At 39.4% G+C, this 15,691-nt stretch overlaps 1 non-coding gene across 1 annotated transcript; it reads right to left on the bottom strand.

The window, feature by feature from the left end:
• Positions 1 to 615: 615 nt before the first annotated feature.
• TRNAE-UUC (transfer RNA glutamic acid (anticodon UUC)) lies at positions 616 to 686 on the bottom strand. Its single transcript has one exon. It is a non-coding gene; the product is annotated as a tRNA-Glu (tRNA).
• Between the last annotated feature and the right edge of the window lie 15,005 nt (positions 687 to 15,691).

Raw genomic sequence — 15,691 nt, 5'->3', positions numbered from 1 at the left:
CAGGGCCTTTGTTTTATGTTCCCAGTAGCAAATAATATCTGGAAATCAGACCTTCAAGGATAGTGTTTAAAAGTAATTGATAATCTGATCCATTTAATAAAAAGTAGAAATATATATTTGTAAGATGTCATGCTGCCTGTGCCTCCTTGCTGGTGACCAAAAACTCACTAGTCTAGGATTGACCTATCTACTGTCCACTTTGAATCAGGAATTTTGGTTTACTAGAGGCAAAGGCAGGAAAGAATACCCTATTGATAGAATCCTAGTTCTTTTCTCTCCAGAGTATATTTTATGCTCACTGGGTTGAACCAGTTACTCATTTTGTTTTTGTGATTTCAAACTACATAGAATATTTTTGTAATCTGAATCTATTTTTTGAGTTATGGATGGTTATTAAACTATTGTTTGAAGTTGTAAAGTTTATAGAGTACCAGGGCAGCATTTCTCTTACATGGTCAAGAACATAAGAATTAAAGATATTTGATTCTAGTGTTTGGTTTATCCTGCAGTTTTCACATGTTTTACTTAGAATATATTTTACTATTCTCTGGACCTTCAAATGATGTTGTAATTTCTATTTTTTTTGGCTATGCCATGTGACTTGCAGGATCTTAGTTCCCCAACCAGGGATTGAACCTGGGCCCAGCAGTGAAAGTGCTGAGTCCTAACCACTGGGCAACCAGGGAATTCCCCACATTTGACTTCTGAGATGCTTCCTGATAAAGGGTTCTGCAATCAAGCAAATTTTACTGAAGTGATGCAACAGAATCAAGGTTGGGTTAAAAATTATTTTTAACTAGTAAGCAATATATCTGAGTTTGTGTTACTTAGAATCTTATTCCACTTGGATATGACTTTAAAATGTGACTGATTAATACTGACATTATATGACTTAATGAAGTAATGAACTGCTTAAATGAAATTTTACCAAAAAGGCTTAAATGTAAAGTTAAAAGTAAATTTTAATATAATTATCTGATGGAAAATGATGAAAAATGAATGAGCTCCATGCTTTCTTAAAGAGACTGTGGTAAATACCATGGTTTTCCCTTCGTGCCTCAGGGTTATCACTATGCACACTGCACAGTGTTATGGAACAACGAGGCCTGCCTTCACAGGTCTGTGTGAGCCTCTTTGCTTTCAGGTCCCTTAGTTCTTTGAGTTCTTGTGTGTACTTTTTATTGACAGGCTTCATCACCTCCTCTCTGAAGTTGTTACCTTCTTATTTATCTTTCCATTCTGATCCATCAGTTTTTTATTTTTTTCTGATGTGATGTGGGATAGGCTAGTGCCGTTTTAACGACTATGTATAAAATAAGATGAATGTATTCTGAGATCCATAGCTTTAGTAAGGTGTATGAGTATTACTTCAAATTCATGATATTTAGTAAACACTTGTTTTTCCCTGTTCTTTTATTTCTCCTTTATTACCTGGACTGAATAATTGCTATTTTGAATGTGCAGGACTTCTGCTTCTTAACATATATGACTAATAGATGAAAATTTTCTTTTGTTTTATTTAAAATATTAACCTAGATGTCCATCAGCAGATGAATGGATAAGAAAGCTGTGGTACATATACACAATGGAGTATTACTCAGCCATTAAAAAGAATACATTTGAAGGTGGATGAAACTGGAGCCTATTATACAGAGTGAAGTAAGCCAGAAAGAAAAACACCAATACAGTATACTAACGCATATATATGGAATTTAGAAAGATGGTAACAATAACCCTGTATACGAGACTGCAAAAGAGACACTGATGTATAGAACAGTCTTTTGGACTCTGTGGGAGAGGGAGAGGGTGGGATGATTTGGGAGAATGGCATTGAAATACGTATAATATCATATATGAAACGAGTCGCCAGTCCAGGTTCGATGCACGATACTGGATGCTTGGGGCTGGTGCACTGGGACGACCCAGAGGGAGGGTATGGGGAGGGAGGAGGGAAGAGGGTTCAGGATGGGGAACACATGTATACCTGTGGCAGATTCATTTTGATATATGGCAAAACCAATACAATATTGTAAAGTTAAATAAAATAAAATTAAAAAAAATTAACATATTTTATTATAAGAGACCATTAATTATTATACATTCTCAATTAGCCATATCCATACACTGTCTGAATTGGCATCATGGACTCAGTGAACATGAGTCTGAGCCAGCTCCAGGAGATAGTAAAGGACAAGGAAGCCTGGAGTGCCGCAGTCCATGGGGTTGCAAAGAGTCAGACATGACTTAGCAACTGAACAACAATAGTCGACTGACCGTTCCAACCGGTCAATCGTCAAAGAACTTCCATCCGCCTGGTAGCACACATCATAAGTATAAACAGATTAAATAAGAATGAAAGACTTATCAAGTTCAGTGATTACACATAAAAAAATAAATGAATGCCATGATATGTAGTTATCTAAGTCACACTAAATGGAAAATTTGCAAATCATGCTCAAGGGACAGAATAGACATCTGTCACTTCCATTGAAAGCCATAGACTCAGTAGTGTTTCCACTACTGATCAAACTGAGCTGCCTGATGATATTCGATTAGAATTCTGTATTTGTTCAAATCTCTGTAGAAAGACGGAGAAGGCAATGGCAGCCCACTCCAGTACTCTTGCCTGGAAAATCCCATGGATAGAGGAGCTGGAAGGCTGCAGTCCACAGGGTCACTGAGGGTCGGACGTGACTGAGCGACTTCACTTTCACTTTTCACTTTCAGGCATTGGAGAAGGAAATGGCAATCCACTCCAGTGTTCTTGCCTGGAGAATCCCAGGGATGGGGGAGCCTGGTGGGCTGCCATCTATGGGGTCGCACAGAGTTGGACATGACTGAAGCAACTTAGCAGCAGCAGCAGCAGCAGCAGCTGTAGAAAGAAGTCAGGTGAAAATCTTAGAAGTCATAAATACATTCAAAAAATAATTTGGCCATGAGAATGACTTGAGTAGATCACAAAAACAAGAAAACCATAAATGAAGGTATGAGAAATTTGATGATATTAATACAAACTCTCTGAAGACCTTTATCTTTTAGAAGTGTAGACTAAATTATTGGTAAGTTAAATAATATGATATTTTGTTTGCTACAAAAGAGTACAGGATTGGAAGAAGGAGGAGTTTAAAACAGAAACAAGATTGTGAATTAATTAATATTGAAGCTGGAAGTAAGCACATGGGGTTCACTTATATTTGTCTCTTTTATTTCTCTTTCTCTTTTCTGGATGTTTGAAATTTTTAATAATTAAAAAAAATCATTTATGTGACTAAGAGCCATTAGTTGAAAATTGAAACACCACACTGGAAAAATATTTGCAGCACTGGTAGGTAAAACAAGGGGTGATATTTCTAATATACAAAGGACCATTAACCAATGCATGAAAAAATTTATACAAATAAAAAAGAATGGTAATAAACATGGACAAGTCACAAATGGAGAAATACTAATAGCCAATGAATATATATGAAGATTTTCAACCTCACTGATAATCAAAGAAAAGTTAATGAACATAAAACTCACCTATCAGATTGGCAAAGATTAAACATGTTCAGGAAAAAAAAAAACCCTCAAATATAATGAGAGTATAGGTAGATGATGTAATTTCCTGTGCCGTCTCTGGAAGTGTAAATTGGCACAAACCTTTAAGAGTGTAGCTTGGAAATATGTTTCAAATTATAAAATGTAAATATACGTTGACATCCACATTCTACTTATGGAAATTTATTTGAAGGAGATATTGGTGCAAATGACAAAAAAGGGAACATTAAGATATTCTTGTTAATATGAAAGATAGAATATAATGCCCATTAATGGGAAGCTGGCTAACTGTTCTATAATATAGACAGATAATGAAATATTTTACAGCAATTAAAATGACTATATATCTCCGTATTTATTGCTAAGGAAGAGATCCGTGTCATGTATTTGAGGAAAAAAGCAGTATTTAAGTATTTGCATTTTCCAATTTATAGAAAATACATGGAATGTCTACACATATGCATAAAGAGGAATGTCTGGAAGAAGGTTCACATCTCTACTGGTTGGATTTCTGGTAATTTTTATATTCTTCTGTGTATTTTTGTAAAATGTATAACTAAGAAGTATAATTTATCAGAACCAGTTTGTTAAAAATAGTTCATATCATAAGCCTAAATTCCCCCCAGGGTATTGAAGTGCTAAGGGATTGTGAGCGAGCATGTAATTCAGTGATCTTTGTATTTCTAACTCCTCTTGGTGCCTAGTAGGATCTGGGAATCCAGGCAGTGACCACATTTAGGAGTGAGGCTTGGGAGCAGAAAAATAGCAGCTCTTCAAAGTTTAGAGGAGTGGAACTGGGATTTAGTCCTGTGAATGTGGCCTATATGAGCAAAATATGCTAAATGGGGTGAGACCTAGTGCTGGGCAACTCTAACATCATCAGGTCAACAATATGATCACAGATGGATGATAGGAATAAAAAGAACAGAACTTGAGATGGTACAAATCTACACTGATGGCTACTGAGAGTTAGAATATGGAGCTACAGAGGTGCCCTAGAATGAGAGAATTAGAACTTAGTTGTTTTGTTAGAAATCCAAATTTATCAACCTAAGTTGGAAGCATGGCCTAATTTCAGGTTCAGTGGGAGGTGTGATAGGAAAGATTAGCTGATAAACTGGTATTTTGACCTACTTAGGTACTAGCTTAGGCACTGGGATAGTAATAGTTACTAAGGAAGAGAACATTTGGGGCAAGTACCAGGGCAATCAGGGGTAGAGGCTGACATCCTCTATTGTCTGTCATTTATAATGAGATTTGTTCATGCAACTCATCTGTTGCTCTGTATACTTTCAGTGTATGTAGTTCTTGTTTACTTCTAATCAGCTAGCCCTCACATAATCCCTTGGACAAGAGAGACATTCATTGGAAATCAGTCAAAAGGAAAATACTATGATGCATTTAAAAATATATAGGGCAAATAATTTTCATGCAATCAAAACATAGCCTACAACTTTTAGCCCTTCATCTCAGGTTGTTGCATCCATTCAAAGTAAGGCTAATATTTCTTCCTAAGTTTATGTTTCTGAGCAATCTTCTAATCTGATTATTATGGACAATAAAGTCCCTGAAAGGTGTGTGAGTATGAGGGAGGAGACTAGAAATATTTGATTTTATCACATTCTTAAAACCACATTTGGATTTTGTTTTGTTTTCAGAACTCTTTCTTTCTGTTGTGGGATCTACTGGGTCTTTTTTACCTTACCCCTGCTAGAGAGTCTGCTAGCTCCTGGTCAAGTCCCAAAATATAGTTCAGTAAGATTTAACAGAACCCTCATTAATGACTTTGAATGAATACTGCCCACTGTGGGCATTGAAACTGGGGACGGTTGGCACAGTAGATAAGTCAATTATAAGGATTCAGTAGGGGAGCTGCAGAAGAGTTCATCTCCCTGTTGATGGGATATCCTGTTCACAGCTTCAGCCTCTAGAAAGGCTTTGATTCAGCATCAAGTTGGAACTTTTAAACACTCCATTGGGCCTTTGTTGGCAGCTGCTCTGCCAGCATACACAGAGCGCTCATTCTTCTTCAAAGGGCCACACGGCCTGCTGGTGGGCCAAACCAGTTTACACTGCTGTTGCTAGTGGGAGGGAGAAGCAAGCAAGCATGGATCAGCGTGGCCTAAAAAGGCCCCATTTATCCCTTTCCGGCTCAGTAGCCTCTTCTCCAAGTGCATGCCTCCTTCAGTGTATCTCTTGTTTGGTGGCCTTTACGCTGCAGTTCTAATGGACTGAACTACCTCTGACACTCCTCTAAAATAAATTCCTGAATATACAACAGAGGCTGTTACAAGATGCCGTCCCTGTCCCTTGGGGGAAATGGCTTTGTGGAAAAGTAATGTCATCACATGTCCCTCCACACACCCACCTTTCCCTTTGATCTTGGTGTTTACCTGAGGCTTATTGGTACCAAAGCAAACTGGGTATTGAGCATTTGACTTTGAAATAGGCCTGGTTGTCCAATAGGCATTCTTTTGAAGTCAGATCCATTATGCATTGTTTATTGCCCTTTCAAACATACCCACATGTATTTCTAAGACCAAGCGTCATCTTTACTCATTCAAAAGGAGCACTGGAGTTTGTTGTCATATTAATTATCCTTTGATATTTTTAAAATGGGAGAAATAATATCTCTGGAGTCCATTTTGTCCACTTACAAATTATTTTAACAATATATGTTAAGGGCAATTTTACATTCTCTCTATCCCATTACTATCTTCCAAAACACAATTATATGTCAATTGAATGACTCAGAACTTCTTCAGCCCAAGTAATAAATCATAAGTGTAATGGGTAAAAAGAATTTGTCGTTGTTCAATGTGTATACAGAGTTATGTGGCATATAACCTCAAATTTCTTTCAGATCATATATAAATACATAATAAAATAATAATACTCATTAGTCAACACCAAATATAAGTTCCAGATGTCTGAACATCAAAGTATTTGTAGGCCTATAGGAACTGCCTTGAGACAGGAACAGTTCTTCAGAAATGGTACTGGAAGAAAGCAGGCTGCAAAAACCTCCCAAATTCTCTGAAACAAAAGCTATTCTTGTTTATACATAAATTATGAATGACTTTTTAAGGGCTGACTCATGGGCCAGTGCATGTGCCTACAAATCCGGTTTCACAAGAGAATGAGAGCTGACTGGACTAACAGGAATTCTACAACAAATCGTTTTTTCCCAGCTTGCCTCTAAAGCAAGTCAATTTGTCCAGGTTTTTGGCCACCACTCTTGTAAACGCACAGTGGGTTTATTGCTCCTATTGGGAGCTCTGCCACAGCTCTGAAGCCGCTTAAATCGCCCAGCAGGAACTGCCTGCTTTAAGTGCCTCATGCACCAGCCCTCGTCTGCCAAGAAGCCTTTGGTGTGCTCAAGCTAGTCCTGGGAAGAAGGGACTTGACAGCCCCCTCAAGTGGTGGAATTGGAGTGGCATCAGGTAAACTTGCCTGAAATCACTCACCCAAGAAGCTTTTCTCCAGGTGTTGGCTGTGTGTCCAGGTAGATTGCCCTGGGAGACGACAGCATCAACTTCTAATCTCAACTGTGCCATGTATTCAAGGTCTGATTTTAAACAAATCAACTGACTTTCCTCTGGTTTTTTCATTCATAAAATGGGATGTCATACAGGATAACCTTTCAGCTCCTGTCTGTCTTTGATGAGCTATGATTCAGTTTACCTCTACACAAAAGGAAGTAAATGAATATGTTACTTAGTTCATCCACATGGTGTATTAGATCCCAGTGACCAAAACTGCTAATGAATGGCCTAATTAATCATGATTCAATATAAGATTTCACTGTTTAACAGAACTTCCAAGACTTGAAACATTTCTCTCTTCGAAGGAGGAGAAGGGCCAGGATCTGATTATTTCCTGAGAGTTTAAAGATGAAAAAGGAAAGCCAAGACAACTCATTGGCAACATGAAAAAAAAAAATCCTATTATCTTTTTCTTCTTCAGATTTTATTATAGGAATTTCTTACAAGAATGAGGGAAAGAAGGCATGCACTTTTTAAAATGCAGTGATTCAAACCCTCCAGTGACTGATAGTACATGAATGTCAAGAATTTTAAACATGAGTTATCCATTCTAATTTTTCTACCCAAAATGCTTTTTGTTGATTTTTCTAATCATGAAAAAATGTCCCTAAGAAGGAAGTGTTTGGTTCTTGAAATGTTGAACAGGGAGATGAGTATTTGAATCTGAGCTCCGTTGGACTTTGGGGAGCTGTGACCACACTTCTTTTCCTCCTTTTCTCTGAAGTAGTTTGCCTTTATCTGCACACTTGTCTATGTATAGAATCCAGAATTTCCTCTGATAACAAAATTTGATGACTACAAGGTAGTAATAGTGTTCACTTATCAGTTCTCATTACTAAATAAATGACTTCAAACTTCACAGGCATTGTGGAATAAAATCAACATGGGAGAGCGATTACTTAAATCTTGAAGCTCCAATGTTGCACAATTAACAATAAATCCATTATTGCTTGATGTATTTTCTCAAACAAAAAACACATGTGACTGGGAATTTAAAAACTGAACAGGCATTGGCAAATGTTTTCCAAATATAATACACCATCCTGACAGCTAATGCATCAGCAATGTTTACTTCAGCAAATGTTTCCAATTTGGAGAAAGAAAAAAAAAATGAGTGTCTAATAATAATCTTTCATATTTGAACATGTGTATGGTGCTTTAGAGTTTACAGAGCACTTTCTATGTATACATCCACTCCACTGATCCCTGAAACCACCCTGGGAGATAGATGGGACACATATTATCTTCCAGCATTTTACAGTTGCCCACTCTTGTCATGCTGTTGTGTGGTTTGTGACTTCACACGTGTTCTTCCTGAGTCCTGGCATGCCCTCTTACCCCTCCTCTGTCTCCTTTTTCATCTAGCCAATTCCCAATTGACTTGAAAAATCAATGTAACTGTCGCCTCTTTTGAAATCCTCTGGACACCCCCAGTCTGATTTAGACGTCTCCCTTCTCTGCTTCTTCTGTAACCTATGTAGTATAGCAGTGATCATATTTGACTATGATCATCTTTGTTGCCTTTCTGTCTCCCTTGCCAGGCTGTGCGCTAACTTGATGACATTGCTCTGTTTTCATTTACTTGTCACTGTCACATAGTAAGTACTCAGTGTTGAAAACACAAATGCACTTCATTTATGAGATGAGTAAACTGATACTCATGAAACTGTTTTGTTCAAGGTCACATAGCTAGCTAGGGAGGCACAGAAGCTGAACTTTAACCCTGTGGTGCTGGTCTCCCAGTTCAGTAGCCTTTCTTTGATAGTGTGCCGTGTTTGCTTTTCTGTTTCTATTGAAATATATTAAGTGATCATTGATATAACATAACAGCATCTGAGGGTATTTCTTCAGCAAATGTAGGAAACCATTGAGAAGAAATATGCTAACTTTTTTCTTATTTATTCATTTTTTTAAATTCACTATTCCCTTCCTATTTTCTTCCAAAAGGGATTCGAGGCAGCTTAAAATTAAGTTTATGTAAAACAAAGATAAAGAGCCAAGTAAAAGAGAAAGCAGAGACATTACTTTGTCAACAAAGGTCCGTCTAGTCAAGGTTATGGTTTTTCCAGTAGTCATGTACGGATGTGAGAGTTGGACTATAAAGAAAGCTGAGCCCTGAAGAATTGACGCTTTTGAACTGTGGTGTTGGAGAAGACTCTTGAGAGTCCCTTGGACTGCAAGGAGATCCAACCAGTCCATCCTAAAGGAGATTAGTCCTGGGTGTTCATTGGAGGGACTGATGTTGAAACTCAAACTCCAATACTTTCGGCACCTGCTATGAAGAGCTGACTCATTTGAAAAGACCCTGATGCTGGGAAAGATTGAGGGCAGGAGGAGAAGGGGACGACAGGGGATGAGATGGTTGGATGGCATCACTGACTCAATGGACATGGGTTTGGGTGGACTCCAGGAGTTGGTGATGGACAGGGAGGCCTGGCATGCTGCGGTTCATGGGGTCGCAAAGGGTCAGACACGACTGAGCAACTGAACTGAACTGAAAAGAGAAAGTAAGGAGGGAAAGAGTTGCATCAAAAATCTTAGGGTAAGGAGAATGATGACTGAACTTAAAGCTTGACTCAGCTTCTTGTGTTCCAGGTAAACAAGGAAAACATGGTGTGCTACTTTGCTCTTATGTAAAGAGAAAGAACATCCTGGCAGACAATTTTTTTCCCCTAGTGTTAAACTTCGGGAGGAAATTATTGGATATATATTTGTAGGAGTCCATGAAAAAACACAATGGAAAAATTTGTACCTACAGCTCCCAAAAGAGAAATTTCTTCATCAAACATGTATTGAATATCTCCTGTATGTTAGGCACAGTATTAGGACAAAGATTCAAAGATGAATACAATATGATCTTGCCTTCAAAACAATTCATAGTCATCTTGAAAACAAAAGTAGTTAACAACTTCAGTCAGTTCAGTTCAGTCACTCAGTCGTGTCCAACTCTTTGCAACCCCATGAATTGCAGCACGCCAGGCCTCCCTGTCTGCCACCAACTCCCGGAGTTCACTCAAACTCACGTCCATTGAGTCGGTGATACATCCAGCCATCTCATCCTCTGTCGTCCCCTTCTCCTCCTGCCCCCAATACCTCCCAGCATCAGAGTCTTTTCCAATGAGTCAACTCTTCGCATGAGGTGGCCAAAGTACTGGAGTTTCAGCTTTAGCATCATTCCTTCCAAAGAACACCCAGGGCTGATCTCCTTTAGAATGGACTAGTTGGATCTCCTTGCAGTCCAAGGGACTCTCAAGAGTCTTCTCCAATACCACAGTTCAAAGGCATCAATTCTTCAGCGCTCAGCCTTCTTCACAGTCCAACTCTCACATCCGTACATGACCACTGGAAAAACCATAGCCTGACTAGACGAACCTTTGTTGGCAAGTCTCTGCTTTTGAATATGCTATCTAGGTTGGTCATAAGTTTCCTTCCAAGAATTAAGCGTCTTTTAATTTCATGGCTGCAATCACCATCTGCAGTGATTTTGGAGCCCCCCAAAATAAAGTCTGACACTGTTTCCCCATCTGTTTGCCATGAAGTGATGGGACCAGATGCCGTGATCTTCGTTTTCTGAATGTTGAGCTTTAAGCCAACTGTTTCACTCTCCTCTTTCACCTTCATCAAGAGGCTTTTTAGTTCCTCTTCACTTTCTGCCATAAGGGTGGTGTCATCTGCATATCTGAGGTGATTGATATTTCTCCCAGCAATCTTGATTCCACCTTGTGCTTCTTCCAGCCCAGCACTTCTCATGATGTACTCTGCATACAAGTTAAATAAGCAGGGTAACAATATACAGCCTTAACGTACTCCTTTTCCTATTTGGAACCAGTCTGTTGTTCCATGTCCAGTTCTAACTGCTGCTTCCTGACCTGCATACAGATTTCTCAAGAGGCAGGTCAGGTGGTCTGGTATTCCCATCTCTTTCAGAATTTTCCACAGTTAATTGTGATCCACACAGGCAAAGGCTTTGGCATACCAGACATAAAAGGGCAGAAATTTTTGACAAGGTTATATAGGCATATTATCAATGTTTGATTAATGAAAGGATTACTGGCTCATTTGTTTTTGTTTCTCTTAATTCTTTCATTTAAAGTCTATGTCCTTTTCAATAGGAGAGTATATGTGCTTTAGAAGCTTATAAATGTTATCCATACATAGATCATCTTTTTCAACTCTAGCCCACTCGGAAGTAAACCTAATAATAAATTATCTGGACATGGTTAGAGAGAAAAGTCCACATTTTGTTCCTATAATTTGTAACGCACTCAGAAAATCCCAAGGCTGGCTCAAAACCAGCTGACGACCCCTCCAGCTCTGGGCTAATAATGGGGAGCCTATTTTTCTCTTTATTACTGGTAACTGGAAAAGCCTAGCAACTATTTTCCATTGACATTCTCTCCAGGATGGAGAGCTTGTTTTTCCTAGATTTTTGTATATTTTTAGATGGTCATCATGGGCAGTCTGGCTTTATATCAAAAGTGTATTTAATTGAAGAGGTTCTCCCTTGGGCTATTGGGTAGAAAAATACATTCTCTGTATCTTCGTGCCTATTTTGGGGGTCACAACTGGATTCCAGTTCCCTATCTTTTTGCAGAGTGGCTGCTCTTTCATCTTAGCATGGCAGTGTGCCTGGAATAAGGAAAAAGGAAGGAAAGAAAGACTCTGTGATCAATCTTCAAATGGCTGACTTAGAAGTGGCAAAAGCAGCAACCTTGGGTCACCTACTCTATTTTCTTAAACTTATAGAAAATGCAAGAAATGTTGATGGAAAAGCAGCAATGTTGATTTGTTGGGTGATAAGATGGTGGTCTCCTTAAGAGTTGCTGTTGGATGGGACTTATGGGGGGCGTCCCTCGTGGCTCAGATGGTAAAGAATCTGCCTGAAATACAGGAGATCCAGGCTTGATCCCTACATCAGGAAGATCCCCTGGAAAAGGGAATGTCTATCCTACCCAGTATTCTTGCCTGGAAAGTCCCATGGACAAAGGAGTTTGGTGGGTGATAGTCTATAGGGACTTACAGTCGGGGTTTGTTTTTTTTTTTTTTTTTTTAACCCAAGGACACTGCCCCCACCTAGCATTTTTCATTTGCACAGTTTTCATTTTCTTAAAGGCAGAACATACTAGTGCAAATTTGGGTTCATGAAACCCAGAACTTTTAAAAAGTCCTGACATATGTGTAGCTTTTTCTTCTTTTGCTTCCTGCTCGGTGTGATGAAACAAAGCACAATTATAAAGGAGAATCATCCTTGATCATTTCAGAATATTGTTTAGCAACCTGACAAGTACCGGGCCCTGAGTCTGTCACAGAGAAGATGGGAAGTAAACTACCTGGCATCCATAGACTATAGGCCACTGATGCCATCATAGATATTTTACCATGCTAACTCATTTAGTCCTCACAAGCAACCAGGTGTAAGAAAGGAATGCTGCTCTCACTTTCCAGTGACAGATTTCAGAGGTTGACTGACTTGTGAAGGTCACACAGTTGGTAGTGGTGGAGCAAAGGGTGACCTGTAGCTGATATAACTCCAAAGTTTGGAATCCACTCTGTTAACCCCATGGATGCCTGGTGTGCTCAGAACACCACAATATATCTTCAGGAGAATAAAGGATATCAACACATTCCCTTGACAATTTTCCTTAAATGATTCTTTCCACAAGGTAAGATCAATAGTAAGAGATGTGGGTTTGATCCCTGGATTGGGAAGATCCCCTGGAGTAGGAAGTGACTACCAACTCCAGTATTCTTGCCTGGAAAATTTCATGACAGAGGAGGCTGGCAGACTACAATCCACGGGGTTGCAAAGAGTTGGACACAACTAAGCGACTGAGTGCTACTACTATGAGATTATCAGTAGAGAAGAGTTTTAGACTATAACCCAGCCTTCATGTTCTGAGGAAAACACTGATTCACCCGATTATATTATTCAGAGGAGACTAAGAATATGAGACATCCACGGATGGTGGAATTCCTTTTCAATGAAGCCAGAGATGTCAGAGAAAAATTAATTAATGACATTTCATAATGGTTTATACACAGTGTATTTATCTGATTCTCAGATTCTCTTGTCCTAACCAAGAGGACGGATAAGGAGTGAGACTGTATGGTTTCACTTGGAACAGAAACACATGCTAAGTCAAATCTTTGAGGTGTTTGCTGATACTGTTTGTTGGGAGTGGCTGCTTTTCAACTGAGGCCATTGTGGTTCCAGTATGGAGTTAGAGACCTAGAACTAGGTTTCTGAGAACTTCACTGCTGCACTCCTTAGAAAGTCATTTTGCTAAAAGGAGTTAACACTAGATGCTGCTTAGTATTTTTTTATAATTTGCTTTCATTTATAACAAGAATATTTTTGAAACTCGAGTTATAAGTAAAAAATTTGGAAGCTTCTAGAGTGTCTCAGACTTTAGCACGGGCGGCTGCTACTGGCGCATTTAGCATATGACCATTCAGATATGACTTAAATCAAATCCCTTATGATTATACAGTGGAAATGAGAAATAGATTTAAGGGATTAGATTTGATAGATAGAGTGCCTGATGAACTATGGACTGAGGTTCCTGACATTGTACAGGAGACAGGGATTAAGACCATCCCCATGGAAAAGAAATGCAAAAAAGCAAAATGGCTGTCTGTGGAGGCCTTACAAATAGCTGTGAAAAGAAGAGAAGTGAAAAGCAAAGGAGAAGAGGAAAGATATAAGCATCTGAATGCAGAGTTCCAAAGAATAGCAAGAAGAGACAAGAAAGCCTTCCTCAGTGATCAATGCAAAGAAATAGAGGAAAACAACAGAATGGGAAAGACTAGAGATATCCTCAAGAAAATTAGAGATACCAAGGGAACATTTCATGCAAAGATGGGCTCGATAAAGGACAGAAATGGTGTGGGCCTAAAAGAAGCAGAAGATATTAAGAAGAGGTGGCAAGAATACACAGAAGAACTATACAAAAAAGATCTTTATGACCCAGATAATCACGATGGTGTGATCACTGACCTAGAGCCAGATATCCTGGAATGTGAAGTCAAGTGGGCCTTAGAAAGCTAGGAACAAAGCTAGTGGAGGTGATGGAATTCCAGTTGAGCTAATCCAAATCCTGAAAGATGATGCTGTGAAAGTGCTGCATTCAATATGCCAGCAAATTTGGAAAACTCAGCAGTGGCCACAGGACTGGAAAAGGTCAGTTTTTATTCCAATCCCAAAGAAAGGCAATGCCAAAGAATGCTCAAACTACCGCACAATTGTACTCATCTCACACGCTAGTAAAGTAATGCTCAAAATTCTCCAAGCCAGGCTTCAGCAATACATGAACCATGAGCTTCCAGTTGTTCAAGCTAGTTTTAGAAAAGGCAGAGGAACCAGAGACCAAATTGCCAACATCTGCTGGATCATGGAAAAAGCAAGAGAGTTCCAGAAAAACATGTATTTCTGCTTGATTGACTATGCCAAAGCCTTTGACTGTGTGGATCACAATAAACTGGGAAATTCTGAAAGAGATGGGCATACCAGACCACCTGACCTGCCTCTTGAGAAACCTATATGCAGGTCAGGAAGCAGCAGTTAGAACTGGACATGGAACAACAGACTGGTTCCAAATAGGAAAAGGAGTACGTTAAGGCTGTATATTGTCACCCTGCTTATTTAACTTATATGCAGAGTACATCATGAGAAGTGCTGGGCTGGAAGAAGCACAAGGTGGAATCAAGATTGCTGGGAGAAATATCAATCACCTCAGATATGCAGATGACACCACCCTTATGGCAGAAAGTGAAGAGGAACTAAAAAGCCTCTTGATGAAGGTGAAAGAGGAGAGTGAAAAAATTGGCCTAAAGCTCAACATTCAGAAAACGAAGATCACGGCATCTGGTCCCATCACTTCATGGCAAATAGATGGGAAAACAGTGGAAACAGTGTCAGACTTTATTTTGGGGGGATCCAAAATCACTGCAAATGGTGACTACAGCCATGAAATTAAAAGACGCTTACTCCTTGGAAGGAAAGTTATGGCCAACCTAGATAGCATATTGAAAAGCAGAGACATTACTTTGCCAACAAAGGTCCATAGTCAAGGCTATGGTTTTTCCAGTGGTCATGTATGGATGTGAGAGTTGGACTGTGAAGAAGGCTGAGCACCGAAGAATTGATGCTTTTGAACTGTGGTGTTGGAGAAGACTCTTGAGAGTCCCTTGGACTGCAAGGAGATCCAACCAGTCCATTCTGAAGGAAATCAGCCCTGGGTGTTCTTTGGAAGGAATGATGCTAAAGCTGAAACTCCAGTACTTTGGCCACCTCATGTGAAGAGTTGACTCATTGGAAAAGACTCTGATGCTGGGAGGGATTGGGGGCAGGAGGAGAAGGGGATGACAGAGGATGAGGTGGCTGGATGGCATCACTGACTCGATGGACGTGAGTCTGAGTGAACTCCGGGAGTTGGTGATGGACAGGGAGGCCTGGCGTGCTGCGATTCATGGGGTCGCAAAGAGTCACACACGACTGAGTGACTGAACTGAACTGAACTGAACAGGGTGTCTCAAGTTATTAATCAGCATGTATATATGCTGGGGTTATGTTTGAAATAGTAAACATCTGCTTTTGGCATGGCCAC

Source organism: Bos indicus, chromosome 8, assembly GCF_029378745.1.
Source record: "Bos indicus isolate NIAB-ARS_2022 breed Sahiwal x Tharparkar chromosome 8, NIAB-ARS_B.indTharparkar_mat_pri_1.0, whole genome shotgun sequence".
Taxonomy (NCBI): domain Eukaryota; kingdom Metazoa; phylum Chordata; class Mammalia; order Artiodactyla; family Bovidae; genus Bos; species Bos indicus.
This window is presented reverse-complemented; position numbering and strand designations above follow the sequence as displayed.